Source organism: Pleurodeles waltl, chromosome 3_2, assembly GCF_031143425.1.
Source record: "Pleurodeles waltl isolate 20211129_DDA chromosome 3_2, aPleWal1.hap1.20221129, whole genome shotgun sequence".
NCBI lineage: Eukaryota > Metazoa > Chordata > Amphibia > Caudata > Salamandridae > Pleurodeles > Pleurodeles waltl.
This window is the reverse complement of record NC_090441.1, coordinates 90,088,855-90,107,031: the sequence shown is the minus strand read 5'-3', so window position 1 is coordinate 90,107,031 and position 18,177 is coordinate 90,088,855.

Genomic DNA, 18,177 nt, shown 5'->3' with positions numbered 1-18,177 from the left:
TAAGGAGTCGCTCCTCATATGTAAAAAAAAGTAAACATAAAAATAAATATATCCCTGGGTCTAGGGGTTTCTGCCCTCCCGGGGCCAGATCGGCCTAATTATAATATAATAATAATTATAATCCCTGGGGGACAGAAAAGGCCTAAAAATATTTTGCCCCCCTGGGGAGCGGCCCTTGCCCAAGGGGCCGCTTCCCCTATGTATAAACATAAATAAAAAAACAAAATTCCCCGGTGTCTAGTGGTTTCTGCCCCCCTCTGGGCAGATTGGCCTAATAAAAATAGGCCGATCTTCGCCCAAGGGGGGCAGAAATGGCCTAAAATAAATTTGTCCCCAAGGGTGCGACCCTTGCCTAAGGGGTCGCACAACCCCAATACATTAAAAAAAAAGAAATAGAACAAATTATCCCTGGTGTCTAGTGGTTTCTGCCCCCCCCCCCCGGGGGAAGATTGGCTTAATTATAATAGGCCGATCTGCCCCCAGGGGGGGCAGAAATGGCCTAAAAATAAATTGCCCCCCTGGGGAGCGGCCCTTGCCCAAGGTGCCGCTCCCCTTATTTAATAACAAACAAAAGAACAAACTCCCTGGTGTCTAGTGGGCATTTCTGCTGCCCGATCGCATCACGATCGGGTAGCAGAAATGGAGAGAGAGACAAGAAAGGAGAGGAAAGGCCTTTCCTCTCTTTTCATGCCTCTCTCGCCCCCTCTACATGGACCACCTAGCTTTCATCAGGACATGAAAGTTCCTAGATAAATGTTTTTGATAAGTATGGTCAGGTTTTTCAACCTATTACACATACATATGTGTAGGGTATGCACACACTTAATGCTCACAATCACATAACCTCACCAGAATTTCTGGTTGATAATTTGTTGGAAGTATGGGAATTACCCTGTGTATTTATATGAGTAGCAGGAGTATATTATACCCAATAGCAGATTACAAGCGGGATGGGCCACCGCCATCATACTTACTCTATGGGATCCCCTCAATCTCTGCACCTAAGTTCCAGTACCTGAAACAGTTATTCTTAAGGTAGTTGGACCAGGTAAGAATTCATTTTCCTTCTTTGAGGTTGGAAACAGGAATAAGTGATCCTCCTAGGATTGATAGGCATCCTCTTTATACTGGGTGAATCATATTGTAATGCATCATAAACCATATGCTGTTGCTTACATCAGTGATATTGTCATGTAGAGTGACACCTGGGATGAACAAAGTAAATATTTATGAGCAGTTTTAGAATCCTTAGAATCAGCAGGACTTCTATTTAAGATATGTGGAAAGTAATGGTATGAGTAAGCCCAAAAAAGATAACATTGAGGCAATACAGTAGTTTTCCATCCCACAAGATAAAAAAAGCTCCTTGTGCCTTTTTTAGGACCAATTGGCTTTTATGAAAAATTCATTCCACTGATTTCTCATAAAGACGGGCCTCCTCTGTATTTATTAAACAGAAGAAAACTAAGGCCCTCATTACAACTTCAGAGGTCTTGGAGAAAGACCGCTGAAGCTGCAGGCGCCAGTATACCGCCAGTGCCGGCGGTATATCTGGCTATATATTTGGATTTTTACGCTGGGCCAGCGGACGGTAACAGTGTTACCGTCCGCTGGCCCAGCAGAAAAGTCACATCAACATTGCAGCCGGCTCGTAATAGAGCCGGCGGCAATGCTGATGTGCAACGGGTGCAGTAGCACCTGTCGCGCATTTCACTGCCCGAAATTCAGGTGCATGGGCAGTGCAGGGGCCCCCAGGGGTATCCCAAGTCCCCCTTACTGCCAGCCTTTCCATGGCGGTGTTTATTGCCATGGACAGGCTGGCGATTGGAGACTCATAATCCCCAGGGCAGTGGTGCTTGCACCGCTGCCCTGGGGATTATGACCACCAGGCGGAAGCCTGGCTGTATAGTGGAGGGGCCGGCAGTATGGCGTGGCTTTTGTGCCACGGTCATAATAGCTGGCGGAACACCGCCATACTGTTAGCGGTGTTACCGCCAGCTTACCGCCTGACGCCAGGGTCGTAATGAGGTCCTAATTGTTTACACAATCCCTCAAGAGAGGTTCTTGTGGCTTTCCATCAAATAAAACATCTTGCCTGTAATGCACCTATCCTGCAACGTCCTGAGTTTTCTAAAACGTTCCACTGAGAGACTGATGCATCAGGAACAGGGAGGGTTATGTGTAGTACTTTATCAATCCAATGATCAAAGGATAGGTCAAGCGATTCTCTATATTCTAGAGTGAACACAATACTCAAAACTAGAGAAAAAATGTTGAGCGATAACAATGACCCTAGGGACCTTGCAATATTATGTGGAAGGTGTTGTGTTTATTCTATTCACAGACCATGCTCTATTATCATGTTTAGCCCAAAATAAAGGACCAAGCAGAGCATTTTAAGGTGGTTCTTAACCTCCCACCATACTGCTTTAAAACTGGATAGATCAGGAAAACATCAAAGGAATGCAGATTTCTCCTCATGGTTTCCTTCTACTAGTCTGTCCTACCTTAAGAATTGAATGAAAATGGTATGTAAAAGAGCAGCTTGTTTACTCTTACTGCTTTCTCAGGAGGAAAACTCAGAGGCTACAAGGGACACCGTTGGAGAGAGAAGCAACTGGAACACAAAAGGAGTTGAGGACCGACCCAGAAGTGGAGGGTATCAGGCAGGCAAAAGAGAAGGGGGATGGATCTTAATATCATGTAGAAGGAGCAGGGCCCAACCGCAAGAAAATCTGCCAGCCTTGGTGTAAGAACAAGGTCCTAGCTTCCTTGCAAGAAAAGAAGGTTGACATGTTGACAACGGTTCAACTGGCTGACTGAGGAAGGATGCTATCACCCGGTTAAGAGACTTCACTTAAGAAAAAACTCTGACTGGTCCTGAAGTAGAGATCCAAAAAGTTGTACTGATAGCTGCTAGTACAGAGGACCAGGAAACGACTGAAATTTGCAAAGAGGTAGAGATCAGTTCCACCAACCCACCTGGAGATGACCTAACTAGCCAAGGCTGCGACCTGAAGATGGGTCACAGGCAGGCAAGTAGTGGGATATCTGACAGCATTTTTTAAATCTGTGTATTGCATTTGTGATACAAATAACAAATCGGAAGAAGAAATCACACAGATAGAATAAACAAATATGGGAACTAAAGGAATCCCAACAAACCAGGCAGGGGATGACAGTAGAAAAGTGAACAGGGTAGAAGTCCCATCACCATGGGTACCAGAGAACAGGTGGGTCAATGATACAGTTGAAGGTACACCAGAGATGGCTTCTATATTCTGGGAGTTGGGCCCCACTGTGCCACCCCAAGCTACTCTTCTGTGACTGCCACGTCATATCTCTCAGTCACCCCAGTCGGTCATGCCATTCAGTTTCACCATTCAGACAGCACACAGGCAGATCAGTTTTAAGCCACACTGAGTAGTTCCATAGGGGCATCGGGCATGCTAGCCGCAGTAGGGGTGGTAGCGGAACAGGCGGATGCAGCAGGCAACTGAGGGGACGCAGGAGATGACGCCTCTGTGTCTATTATTAACCCCTTTCTGTCCAAATGCAGAGAAGTTGCCTGAATCGCATCCCAGGAGGGCAACAAAGGGACTCTCCACATTCCCCGGCTTCTTCCTTGCACAGTGCTTCTCTCTTGCAGTCCGCCCACTTGATTGGTTCCCTGCTCCAGCCACCCAGGTTAGGACCAGAGGTAGATTTCCATCTCATGGTTAGCTGCCTCCTGGCAAGTATCCCCTCAATAAGTAATAAGGCTGTGAATCGTCTGTCGCTTTCCGAGCTTTGCCACAAGCATGTAAGCACAACTGGCATTGTTGTGAAGTACAATCAAATTGCCTATTCGTGAATCGCTGTAATACCTGTATGACTGAAGCCCAACATTGGGCTAGACTCAGGCAGGACCATCCCATAGGGAAGAACCCAGCCTCTGGCACTCGACAGTGAGGGCAGACCGCTGATGTCCCGGGGAACACAGTAAACTGTCTCCGGGGTGTGAGATACACCCAGTGCAAAAAGTAGAATTTAATACGCTTGAATCTGGCATTCCAAGATATTTTGGGGGTAGACGTCAGTATTGACTTCTAGGCAGAGTCTGAGAGAACTCTGGGCCCATGATCGCCTCTTATTGGAGTTGTAGGGGTAGGACGTCCAGTTGTGCCTCCCCTTAACAAAGCCCAGTGCAATAGAGTAATCAGCTTGGTCATTCCAGAGATAAGAGATAACAGAGGTATTAATTTTCAGTGGGTTCAAGGAGCCCATCTTTCAACAGTTCTGAACCCAGCCCATTATTGCTCCATGCAACACGAAGTGCTCTGCCGGTATGTCATAGGTACTACTGAGATCCTGAAAAGAGATACCCCACAGTATTTACACCCTCGTCAGGCCATGCCTCTAGGCTAGTCCAGCCTCCGGGGAGTAGCCAATACTGAGCCATCTGCAAGGGGAGCTCGCACGTCTACCGTTTTCTGGAGTGGGTTCTCTGTAATGCCCTAGCCCATGCATACCGTGCTGGATGTTCTCCCCTTGGGTCATATAGGCAGGAGGGGGGTGCATCATTACACGGGTCAGGAGCGCTTTTGTATTCATCCCACACTCACAAGAGTTTGTCGTGTCCCGTTGTGCTGACCTCCATCGGGTGACCCACTACATTTGGGCAGCCAAGTAGTATAACTCAAAATCTCCTCTCTCATCCACCTGTAAACGCAACTTCCGAAGAGCCATACTACACCTAGAGTTTCCCCAATATAACGCGGTAAGTAGGCTACACAATTCCCGGAAGTAAGACCTGGGGAGTTCAATCAGTAGTGCCGGGAAGAGGTGTAATAGTCGTAGCAACAGGATGATCTTTGATATGGCGAACCACCAGTAACCTGAGATTGTCGGGGTGCTCTAAAAGGATATTGAACTCCAGGCAGTCAAAGCCCCGGTGAAGTTGCCCACCCGAAGCAGCTCCTGAGTTCTGTATACATCCACTCCCTCCTTCTCCACCCCATTACCAAATACAGGCATCCTCTCAACGCAATTCCGGATGGCAGATGTGCGCCGGGTCTCCGCTGAGTTAGGTTGGAGGGGAACGGCACACATCTTGAGTACAATTCTCTAGGTAAGCTATCAACAGGGTCGGATTGGGACCAAAAATAGGCCCGGGCAGCTCCAAAAAAGTGGCCCACATTTGAGGAGAGCGACCTTTTACAAAACATTGCTTAGCTAGTATCAGGAGGCTAATTTTGGAAGAAATGTGTGGTACATTAAGCATTTTAAAACTTGTATGGTCTGTATTATTGTTGGAGACTGGAAACACAGTTGCTGTAAAAACTGAATACTTATTCCAGTCTCAACACCAAGTGCAAGGTTGCAAGAATCGCGCTCCCAATCAACTAGGTCCTCAATCCTGATTATAACATCAATCAGAAATCTAGTACAAAGCCAAGGGGCAAAAGGGGTTAGGGCAGGACCCCTGGGAAAATAACCTACAATGACAAAAGAGAAAAACCAGCTCTGAAATTCCTCCTCTTGACTCAGTGCAGAGGGGTTTCACAGAGAACCTGTAATTTTCAGTGACACTCGCCCTTGTTTCTGCCCCCTTTTTTAATAATGTTAGTAGCTGATAGATCGCGCGCCGCAGCAGCTAAGATGGCCACTCGATAACGACGCTCCCGAGCTGCCGAGGACGTTTTTCTATCGGAGGGAGGCGTTTTTGACAGCTGGCTATTTCTGATGTTGGAACAAGCAGGGAGCAGTATGGTAAGTTTTTTCTTTTTTTTAAACTCTGGTATTTTACAGAGTTTAATCTTTTCAACCTACTGCTCCCTTTCTGACAGGAATGCGGCGCCATTTTAAGAGTATTTTTTTATATTTTATTTTTATTCCTTAAAAATATTTTCTTTTTTGCCTTTTGGCTACTTTAATTAATGTGGAGAACTTAATGCTTTTTTGACACTCTTGGATGCCACCCTTGAAGCTGTTATAGCCATTTTATTCTGGATTTTCTACTATAATTTTCAATATTTGTCCTCTGAGGTGACTTAATCGACATTGCAGGAACATTAATCAAACTATTGTATTAAATATACACTGTGTGGCAGAAATGGAAGCCCCTCACACTTCCAAAATATCTGTATCCTCTGTCTCTAACTCTAATGGTCATAAAGACTCCGGGGGCCACAAAAGAGTTAAAAAAGACCCATACTCTCAAACTAAGTCTCCATTGCCCCTCACATTGGATGACATTATGGATGAGCTTAAACTAATGAAGCCTTTTGTTATGTAGACAAATATTGCGTTACAGCGAATTGAGGAGAAATGGTCACGTCTGGATTCTAGACTTTCTGAGGTGGAACAGAAGATCAGTGACATACAAGATACTACTACTAAAGTTGACTAAGGAAGTCGTACTACTTAAAAAACAGACAGAAGATTTGGAAAATCGCAATCGGCGAAAAAATCTTCGCATTTATGGCATTCCGGAAGGCTGAGAAGGCCAAGATTTGATAACATTCTTGCAAACTCATATTTCAAAGATTGCTTGTCTTCAGAATACTACTGCTCTCAACATCCAGAGAGCCCATCGATTTGGTCCCTCTTCTCCATCAAAACCAAGAGGAATTATCGCCTACTTCCTACAGTACTCAAATTTAATAACTGTTTTGACTGCTGCCAAACAACATAAACAAATGTTGTGGTTGGACCAAAAGATTTTCTTTAGCCAGGATGTGGCCACGGCGACTGCCAAACGAAGGAAGGAATTTCTGGATCTCTGACCAGCCTTAAGATCTATGAATGCTAGATTTGGCCTTATTCACCCTTGCTTCTTTAGGGTCACCTTCAAGGACAGAACAACTACTTTTGAAAATCCCTCTGATCTGAAGCAGTTTATCTATACACAGAAAGGGGAGGCAATGGAACTCAGCAAGACTTAATTGGTTAATGTGAAATTCTTAAATTATTTATTTCTTCTTTACAGATATTGAAACCGTTGAAATCTCAGGTTGAGAAAATCCCCTTTCCAATTGTGTCTATATTCCTGTATATCTCGACATCATAGTGTTCTTTCCCTTGTTGGTAAATCATGTTGTCAGTTGTTCATATTGTAATGTATTTATTCTGTTTCCTCGTCTCTCCTCTCTCTTGTATCCAATCATTGTAGTTCCTCGGGGGTACTGTTGCTGATTGGCTTCTTTTTCTTTTCTTGCTCCTCCCTTTCTCCCATGCAAAGTATTTTTGTTTTCTTTAAGACAATTATGACTGAAGCTTCTTGGCTTTTTGTCATCTTTTCTTTCTTTTATCAATGGGGTGCTTTTGCTACCCTTTTCTTTTTCTCTCTCTTAGTTTTTTTCTCTTTCTACTTTTCTTTCTTCCTTTATTATTTTTTATGTCCTACAATGCAAGTTTGGCATCAACACATAACCTCACTTAGATATATGTTCATAAGTTTCCCTTCCACCTTCTTCTATGATTCACATGTTGTTTGTCTCTTAGGTTTCGGTAAGGTTCTGTTGTCTAAATGTCTTCTACTAGTTAAATGACCAGTCTTCGCATTATCTCATGGAATGTTAAGGGTTTACGTAATCCAGTTAAGAAACAAAGAGTGCTCCAACATCTCTCTACATTGAATTGTCAAGTTGCTCTTGTACAAGAAACCCATCTTAAAGAGCAGGATTTTAAAAGTTTGAATAGAAATTGGGTTGGTCATGTTTTTGGTTCCTCTGCAGCTCATAATAAGAATGGGGTAATAATATTGTTTCATAGATCTTTACAAATACAAGTTGTGGAGGAGATTAAGGATGATATAGGAAGATGGATTTTACTGACAGTTAAGATTAATGGTAGGCTGTTTTCCATTTGCAATGTTTATGGTCCAACTGGAGTATAGCCTCAATTTTGGGTTAACTTTTCTTCTTTATTATTATCTTGCAACTCTGAAAATCTTGTGGTAGGAGGTGATTGCAATCAACTTATGGATCCTTTTATAGATCGTCGCTCTCAAACTCGTTATATCCCTAATAAAATGCAAAAAACATTTCATCAAGCAATCTCCCCCAGAGGTCTACGTGATGTATGGAGAATTGCTCACCCAGATGTATTAGAATTCATGTTTTATTCTCCAATACATCACTCATGTTCTAGAATACATTATATGTTTGATACACAAAGTGTTATACAAACAATTTCACATGCTGATATTGGGTCTATTCTTTTATCAGATCACGCCCCAGTAATAATTGATATGAACCTTCCAGGAAACTCCTCCTTTTCTAATCGCTGGAGGTTTCATAACACTTTATTGCAAGATCATATATTTCTTGAACAATTTACAATGTTTTCTAAAGAATTTTTTATGCACAATTTACCTTCTGATACTCAGATAAACTTTATATGGGATGCATTTAAAGCTACTGCTCGAGGCTTTATTATAGATTATGGTGCCATCAAAAAGAAAGAAAAATCTAAAGTTTCCTCTCAACTGCTCACACAAATAAAATGTCTTGAGCATGAATATTTCTCATCTAACAAACCAGACACCTTATCCCGGTTGATTGATGTTAATTTACAATACAAGAAGCATTCTTTGGAAAGTGCATGTGGGACTCTACTCAAAATAAATTCCAAATTTTACGGGTGGAAAAATAAAGCAGGTAAACTATTGGCAAATTATTTAAAGATCAAAAAACAAAAGTCTAAAATTACTGTTATCACAGACACTTTTGGAAACAGACACACTAAAGATTCTAAAATCCTGGAATGCTTTACCGACTATTATACCACATTAAATACTCCTGAAAATACTCCTAATATGACTGAAGTAGATACCTTCTTCCACTCTATTCCTTTGAAACAAAAAGTAGATTTGTCACCATTAGACTCTGACCTATCTGAAACAGAAATTAAAAATGCCATTACCAAGCTTCCTAAAGATAAGGCTCCTGTCCCAGATGGCTTTTCAATAGAATTTAACTCAACTTTTGCATCTATTTTAGTTCCAAAGCTATTAACACTTATGTAAGGAAATGCCTCCTTGGCATGGTTACCGCCTGACTTTTTGCCTTTGCTGATGCCAAGTTATGATTTGAAAGTGTGCTGAGGTGTGCTAACCAGGCCCCAGCACCAGTGTTCTTTCCCTAACATGTACCTTTGTCTCCACAATTGGCACACCCTGGCATCCAGGTAAGTCCCTTGTAACTGGTACCCCTGGTACCAAGGGCCCTGATGCCAGGGAAGGTCTCTAAGGGCTGCAGCATGTCTTATGCCACCCTAGGGACCCCTCACTCAGCACAGACACACTGCTTCCCAGCTTGTGTGTGCTGGTGTGGAGAAAATGACTAAGTCGATATGGCACTCCCCTCAGGGTGCCATGCCAACCTCACACTGCCTATGGTATAGATAAGTCACCCCTCTAGCAGGCCCTACAGCCCTAAGTCAGGGTGCACTATACCATAGGTGAGGGCATAGGTGCATGAGCACTATGCCCCTACAGTGTCTAAGCAAAACCTTAGACATTGTAAGTGCAGGGTAGCCATAAGAGTATAGAGTCTGGGAGTCTGTCATACACAAACTCCACAGCACCATAATGGCTACTCTGAAAACTGGGAAGTTTGGTATCAAACTCCTCAGCACAATAAATGCACACTGATGGCAGTATAGACTTTATTGTGAAATACACCCCAGAGGGCATCTTAGAGATGCCCCCTGAAAACATACCCGACTTCCAGTGTGGGCTGACTAGTTTTGCCAGCCTGCCACACACCAGACATGTTGCTGGCCACATGGGGAGAGTGCCTTTGTCACTCTGTGGCTAGTATCAAAGCCTGTACTGGGTGGAGGTGCTTCTCACCACCCCCTGCAGGAACTGTAAGTCTTGGCGGTGAGCCTCAAAGGCTCACCCCCTTTGTTACAGCGCAACATGGCATTCCAGCTAGTGGAGATGCCCGCCCCCTCCGGCCACAGCCCCACTTTTGGCGGCAAGGCCGGAGGAGATAATGAGAAAAACAAGGAGGGGTCACTGGCCAGTCAGGACAACCCCTAAGGTGTCCTGAGCTGAGGTGACTCTGAATTTTAGAAATCCTCCATCTTGCAGATGGAGGATTCCCCCAATAGGATTAGTGATGTGCCCCCCTCCCCTCAGGGAGGAGGCACAAAGAGGGTGTAGCCACCCTCAGGGATAGTAGCCATTGGCTACTAACACCCCAGACCTAAACATACCCCTAAATTGAGTACTTAGGGGCCCCCAGAACCTAGGAAAATAGATTCCTGCAACCTAAGACGAAGAAGGACTGCTGACCTGACGCCCTGCAGAGAAGACAGAGATACCAAATGCTTTGGCCCAGCCCTACCGGCCTGTCTCCCCACTTCAGGAGAAACTGAAACAGCGATGCTCTCCCCAGGGTCCAGCGACCTCTGAAGCCTCAGAGGACTCAGCGGCCCTGTTCCAAAGAAACTACAACTTGCAACAAAGAAACAACTTTTAAAGGACTGCACGTTTCCCGCCGGAAGCGTGAGACTTTCCACTCTGCACCCGACGCCCCTGGCTCGACCTGCGGAGAAACAACACTACAGGGAGGACTCCCCAGCGACTGCGACCCTGTGAGTAGCCAGAGTTGACCCCTCTGAGCCCCCCCAGCGACGCCTGCAGAGGGAATCCAGAGGCTCCCCCTGACCGCGACTGCCTGCTTCCAAGAACCCGAAGCCTGGTAAAGACACTGCACCCGCAGCCCCCAGGACCTGAAGGATCCGACCTCCAGTGCAGGAGCGACCCCCAGGTGGCCCTCTCCCTTGCCCAGGTGGTGGCTTCCCCGAGGAGCACCCCCCTTGCCTGCCTGCTTCGCTGAAGAGACCCCGGGGTCTCCCATTGAAATCTATTGCAAACCCGACGCCTGTTTGCACTCTGCACCCGGCCGCCCCTGTGCCGCTGAGGGTGTACTTTCTCTGCTGACTTGTGTCCCCCCCGGTGCCCTACAAAACTCCCCTGGTCTGCCCTCCGAAGTCGCGGGTATTTACCTGCTGGCAGACTGGAACCGGGGCACCCCCTTCTCCATTGAAGTTTATGCGTTTTGGGCACCACTTTGACCTCTGCACCTGACCGGCCATGAGCTGCTGGTGTGGTAACGTTGGGGTTGCCCTGAACCCCCAACGGTGGGCTACTTTGGACCCAATTTTGAACCCTGTAGGTGGTTTACTTACCTGCAAAACTAACAAATACTTACCTCCCCCAGGAACTGTTGAAATTTGCACTTTGTCTAGTTTTAAAATAGCTTATTGCCATTTTTGCCAAAACTGTACATGCTATTTTGCTGATTCAAAGTTCCTATGATACCTGAGTGAAGTACCTTTCATTGGAAGTATTGATTGTAAATCTTGAACCTGTGGTTCTTAAAATAAACTAAGAAAAGGTATTTTTCTATATAAAAACCTATTGGCCTGGAATTGTCTTTGAGTGTGTGTTCCTCATTTATTGCCTGTATGTGTACAACAAATGCTTAACACTACCCTCTGATAAGCCTACTGCTCGACCACACTACCACAAAATAGAGCATTAGAATTATCTCTTTTTGCCACTATCTTACCTCTAAGGGGAACCCTTGGACTCTGTGCATGCTATTTCTTACTTTGAAATAGTACATACAGAGCCAACTTCCTACAACTTATACAATATTTTATATCAAAAGATCAAGCAAAGGGCACTTTTTCTGGAGCTTTGTTGTGTTTGATTCCTAAAAAAGATAAGGATTTATCCAAATGCGGTAATTATAGACCTAGGGGCCAGATGTAGCAAAGTGTTTGCGCCTCGCAAACGGCGAAAATCGCCGTTTGCGAGGCGCAAAAGCCACTTTGCTATTCAGAAATGCATTTTGCGAGTCGGCTCCGACTCGCAAAATGCATTTCCGACTCGCAAATAGGAAGGGGTGTTCCCTTCCTATTTGCGACTCGCAGTGGGATGCAATTCCATTTGCGACCGCGTACGCGGTCGCAAATGGACTCGCAGTTACCATCCACTTCAAGTGGATGGTAACCCACTCGCAAATTGGAAGGGCTCGCCATGGGACCCCTTCCACTTTGTGAATGGACCCAAAAATAATTTTTCAGGGCAGGGATTTTTAAGGGACCACTCCCTGCCCTGAAAAAATACCGAAACTAAAGGTTTCCGTTTTTTTTTAAGTGCAGCTCGTTTTCCTTTAAGGAAAACGGGCTACACTTTAAAAAAAAAAATACTGCTTTAGTTAAAGCAGTCACGAACACGGAGGTCTGCTGACTACAGCAGGCCTCCATGTTTGCGAGTGCCTATACTCGCAATGGGGCCGCAATTTGCGACCCACCTCATGAATATTCATGAGGTGGGTCATTGCGACCCCATTGCGAGTCGCAGTCGGTGTCTGAGACACCGTACTGCATAGCAAATTGCGACTTGCAATTTGCGAGTCGGATGGACTCGCAAATTGCAAGTCGCAATTTTGCTTTTTGCTACATCTGGCCCTATATCCCTTATTAATGTTGACTGTAAAATCTTTGCAAAAGTCCTAGCCTTACGGATTAATCATTTTATCCCAGACTTAATAGACATTCATCAGTCAGGTTTTGTTAAGGGGCGATACATATCAGATAATTCTAGAACTTTTCTGAATATTATCCATCTTGCCTCTAAGTCCAGGGATCCTATAGCTGCCATAACTCTAGATGCTGAAAAACCCTTTGATCGAGTTTGTTGGGATTTTATGTTTGGAGCATTAAAATGGCATGGTTTTAGTCCTCATATTATTAAACTTATTAGACTTTTATACTCTTCACCCTCTACATCAATTTTAGTCAATGGCAAACAATCCCATTACTTCCCCCTGCACAGAGGTACTAGACAAGGTTGTCCTCTATCACCTCTGTTATTTATATCAGCCCTTGAGCCCCTTCTAGAGAAAATATTAAGCATAAAGACACTGAGATTAAATTCACATCTTATGCTGATGATATTTTACTTTTTATTTCTAATCCTCAAAAGACTATTCCGGAATTTTTTAAATTATTACAAGAATATTCAAGTGTCTCAGGTTATAAGCTTAATGTAGATAAATCAGAGGTTTTGCCATTAAATGCTTACTGTCTACCAGACATGTTTAAAGATACTGGGTTTGCGTGGAACTCTAAGCATATCAAATGCCTGGGTACCTCCTATTCCAACTCTCTTAAAGACACTATTCAAACTAATCTCAAAGAGGTAGTTCAGGATTGCGAAATTACTTGACAGATGGTATCCTCTTTATTTAACTTGGTGGGGAAGACTGGACACAATTAAAATGATGTTGTTGCCCATTTTAATTTTGTATTCATCTATGCTCCCAGTTAAACTTCCTTCTAGTTTTTTTAAAACTATAAATGCATTATTTATGAAATTTTTATGGAACAAACATAAATCTCGTATATCTCTAGTTAAACTGCAGGAACTAGAGAAAATAGAGGTGTAACTTCCAGAAAATATCACTCTGCATTTGTTTTAAAACAAGTATGGTTGTCCCTCTCTCCCACTTTTCAAAAAGGGACCTCTCTATGGAGTCAATTGGAACACTCACAAATTACACCATTTACATTTAGAGATGCAGTTTCGGCTTTCAAACCCTCCTAAATCTCTTTTCTCTCCAATAATAACTCATTCTATTTCTATGGCCAGGCCATTACTTCTTGCCTCTCACTCCTCATATGAGAACCCTAGGCAAACTCCTATATGGTACAATAATGATATTAAATTTCATAATAGAATTTTAGTTTGGATAGAGTGGATGCACAAAGGCATTATAACTTTAGATCATTTAATTCTAGATAATGCTGTGCTTGAATTTCAAGATATTCAACGGACATTTCATATCTCCACTTATTACGCTGTGCAATATCAAACTCTTTTTGCTATCCTCTATAACTTATTCTCACAATCTTTGGAGGCTCCCTCTTCTACACAGCCTAATTCCCAACCTTATAATTTTTCCTCACAAGTCCCTCCGTCTTTTATATACAGAACCCTTACACATACCAGTCTTGTGAGACCAAAATCTAAAATAGAATTAGCATGGGAGCAGGATTTCAATCAAAACATTCCTATTTCTACATGGAAACAAATATGGTCAAAACTCCATACAACATCCCGTTCAGCATCTACAACCCAAACGTTATTTTACTTTTATAATAGGTTATACTATACTCCTGTAGACCTTTATAAATTTAAACGTACTACAGATAGCAAGTGTTGGTCATGCTCTAAAGAAAACAGTCATTATATGCACATGTTTTTTGAGTGCCCTGCAGTTCATAATTTTTGGGAACAAGTTTGGGATGAAGTTAATCAGATTTTCTCCATCAATGTACCTTTCAATATATTACATGTTGTTTTGGGTAGTACTTCATCTATTTGGTTTTCCCAACCACTGCTTGGTAAATTGGCTGATTTGCTCATTGCTAGTGCACTGCAAATTATAACTTCTAATTGGAAAGATACTACAAAAATATCTGTTGTAACTTGGTGGAATCTGATCTGTTATAATCACTGAATGGATCGAGCAAATGCTAATACTACTCAACTGTTAATTAAAAGGGACATGCTTTGGCTTCCTCTCACCTCTTTCCTTTCGCAACACAAGACCTTTCATACTACTGTTAATACTTAATGGTTGCTTTATTGTAACTATGTGATTTTTAATTTGCATTGTTTTAATTTTTCTTTTCTTTCCTTTCTCTCTTCTCTTTCTTTCTTTGCTAAAACATAACAAAAAAGGCTATTATTCTACGGTACAATAATATAGTCTGGTTGTGTATACAAATTGTTTCTTATAGATAAAATTATCTTTATGATTATGATTATTATTATTATTATTTTTTTTCTTCTGGTTACAATGTCTTTATTCTATTGTACCAGTGTATGCTAACTTATTCAATAAAGCATTATTAAACAAAAAAGATAATAATGCCAGTAGCTAATAAGACATTGTGTGAGTCAGAGGGAGTGGGAAAAGTGAGACTAAGTTGGAATAGGAGAGTGAATAAAAGTGAGTATGAGCTAGAGTGACTGAGTGAGTGAGTATGAAGAAGAGTGAAGGAGATAATTCTTGGTATATGATGTACACAGGCAAAATACAGGCACATAAGTTGTAATTCTTGGAGCATATGGGACACACCTGTGGCAAAATACTGGTAGTGACATATTGGACATAATTATTGGTACGAGGTGAACTTATGGCAAAATGCAGACACTGGCATATTGAAGGTAGTTATTGGCATATGGGATGGGGCACCTACGGCAAAATTCTGGTGCTGGCACACTAGAGGTAATTTGTTGCCGATGGGATGCCAGTAGTAAAATGCTGGCGCTGACCTATTGGAACTAAATCTTGGACACCTGTAGCAAAATGTTGGTGCATCCATAACCAAGATAATTCTGGGCATTAGGGAGGACAACCATGGCATATAGGGTGGGAGACGCAGACAATCACAACAAAATTCTGGCCCCTAGAACCCTCTTAAAAGTTGGGCATGCTTGCTTGCTTGTTCACTGGAATTCAGAGCAAGTATTATACCACTCCACAGTAAAAGCAGTTTTTTGACTTTGTTCAACCCCTGTATGTAAGGGACAGGCATAGTTTATTTTATTATTTAATTTCTTTTATAAAGCTGTGTGTCCCAGTGCAGGATGTCATAGCGATTTACATCACACTCACATATTTTACACAGAAAATGAATCATACCAGTGTGTAAATCAATTAATAGGAAACAATACCTAAGACAGTGAGGGTTACAAGGTGTGGATGTTGCAAATCTTCTATACTGGTTGTTATTATATGTTTAAAATGCTTGATCTAGTGAAACACACACAAAAATTAAAGGATAACTCAGTGGTTAGGATTTTCTTCATTAATGAGACTTTGGGCTGATTTAGAACTTGGTGGAGAGGAATACTCCGTCACGAATGTGACGGATATCCCATCTGCCATATTACGATCCCATTATATTATATGGAGATCGGAATACAGCGGACAGGATATCTGTCATGCTTGTGATGGAGAATTCCATCCACCAAGATCTGAGTCTGGCCCTTTATTAAAAGCCAAAGAACCCCGTTTAGCAATCTCAAAATAAAGATTGATGAAAAAGGAAATAAGTTGCTTTGCTTTAGAGTTTGCACGCAGCCCCTTGATGCTGGTTCATAGCTCACTGTGTTGCAGTAGAAAGAATATAACCAGGGCCACTGAAACTATGTGATTCAGCTGCTACAGCATTTTCCATATAATTACGGATCGCAGCGTTTGCCACTTAATCCTTCATCTACTGCATAATATGCAGATTTAAGGAAACAAATTGTTTGTAGCTCAGTCGGTTTAAAAGTTACTAAAAACTTGTTGACATGTGTTCTTGTGCATTGGAAGGCCCTTCTTAAACGTTGACTGGTCATCATTCTTTGGTTAATTGCTGTGCTTGATTTTTAAACTGATACTAATGAAGTGAAACATTTGTCCAGACTGGGTTACAGTGTTTTAAAGTGACAAATTAATAAAGCAATACCATGACAAATGTTGAATAATTTGTCTATTCTTGCCCCAAAATTTAGTCAAGCCTGCTGCATTATCTGGTCCTCCCAAGCTGCTTACTTCCAGGGGACCTGGGGCCAGATGTAGCAACAAACCAAATTGCGAGTTGCAATTTGAGAGTCCATCCCACTCGCAAATTGCAACTCGCAATTTGGTATGCAGTACGGTGTCTCAGACACCGACTGCGACTCGCTATGGGGTCGCAAATTGCGGCCCCATAGCGAGTATAGGCACTCGCAAACATGGAGGCCTGCTGTCGTCAGCAGACCTCCATGTTCGTGACTGCTTTTAAATAAAGCAGTTTTTTTTTTTTAAGTGTAGCCCGTTTTCCTTACAGGAAAACGAGCTGCACTTAAAAAAAAAACGAAACCTTTAGTTTCGGTATTTTTTCAGGGCAGGGAGTGGTCCCTTGGACCACTCCCTGCCCTGAAAGAATATTTTTGGGTCCAGTCACAAACTGGAAGAGGTCCCATGGGGACCCCTTCCAATTTGCGAGTGGGTTACCATCCACTTGAAGTGGATGGTAACTGCGATGCCATTTGCGAGCGCGTACGCGCTCGCAAATGGTATTGCATCCCACTGCGAGTCGCAAATAGGAAGGGAACACCCCTTCCTATTTGCGAGTCGGAAATGCATTTTGCGAGTCGGTTCCGACTCGCAAAATGCATTTCTGCATAGGAAACTGCGTTTTGCGACTCGCAAACGGCAAATTTTGCCGTTTGCGAGTCGCAAACAGTTTCCTACATCTGGCCCCTGATTACAACTTATGAGCTGCAAATAACAAAAGGACCTTGAAGTAGTAACCCACAGACATTTCTACATAAAATACAAGTCTGTGATCTGCAAACCACACGTTATGATTTGCAGCAGGTACATAAACCGTCCCTGCTAACTTATGCAGAGTTAAAACTGACTAGACAAAACAGGGCTCTCTCCAACATTGTAATAGTATTTATATAGTGCTTACTACCCCTGACGAGGCGTACATGTATTTAAAAAAACTGGCATGTGCTGGGCAAATTACTTAATGAAAATTGGACCTGCTAGGCTGAGGTGAAAATGGGCACAACACCTGACCTGGCCACCCAGGGAGTACTTTCATGATTTGTACACTCCTACACCCCCTCCAACTATGAACTAAATGTGAAGTCCTATGGAGGAGGGGTCAGGTGACAAGTGAATGACATTGCTTCACTTCTGGACCGATGGCCCCATAGAGGCCGAGGTGAGAACTGACAACTAGGTGAGAATGTCCCAGCAGCCACAGCAACACCAGGCCTCTTAACACGCCTCCCTCCCCTGCTCACAATGGCCTCAGTGTGGGGGCTGGGCGAGGAGAGTTGGGGAAGAGCACTGTTTCTGGGGCCCAAGGCAACCTTCCAACAATCATGCTGCAAGCCTCACATCCTTATCCCCATCTCAAAACATAACTCTGTATTTGACTAGCCTGCATGTCGGCCCTAACTAACAATGACCTGGGCATATGGGAATGGGTGCGGCCGGGGAGGACAATAGGAAACACTGGGGGAAGTTAAAAGAGGCCCCCCAAAAAAGCGGCCCCCTGCTGGCATTTAGGCACCGGCCCATCGGCCTATGGCCGACTGCCCGCTTTACCAAT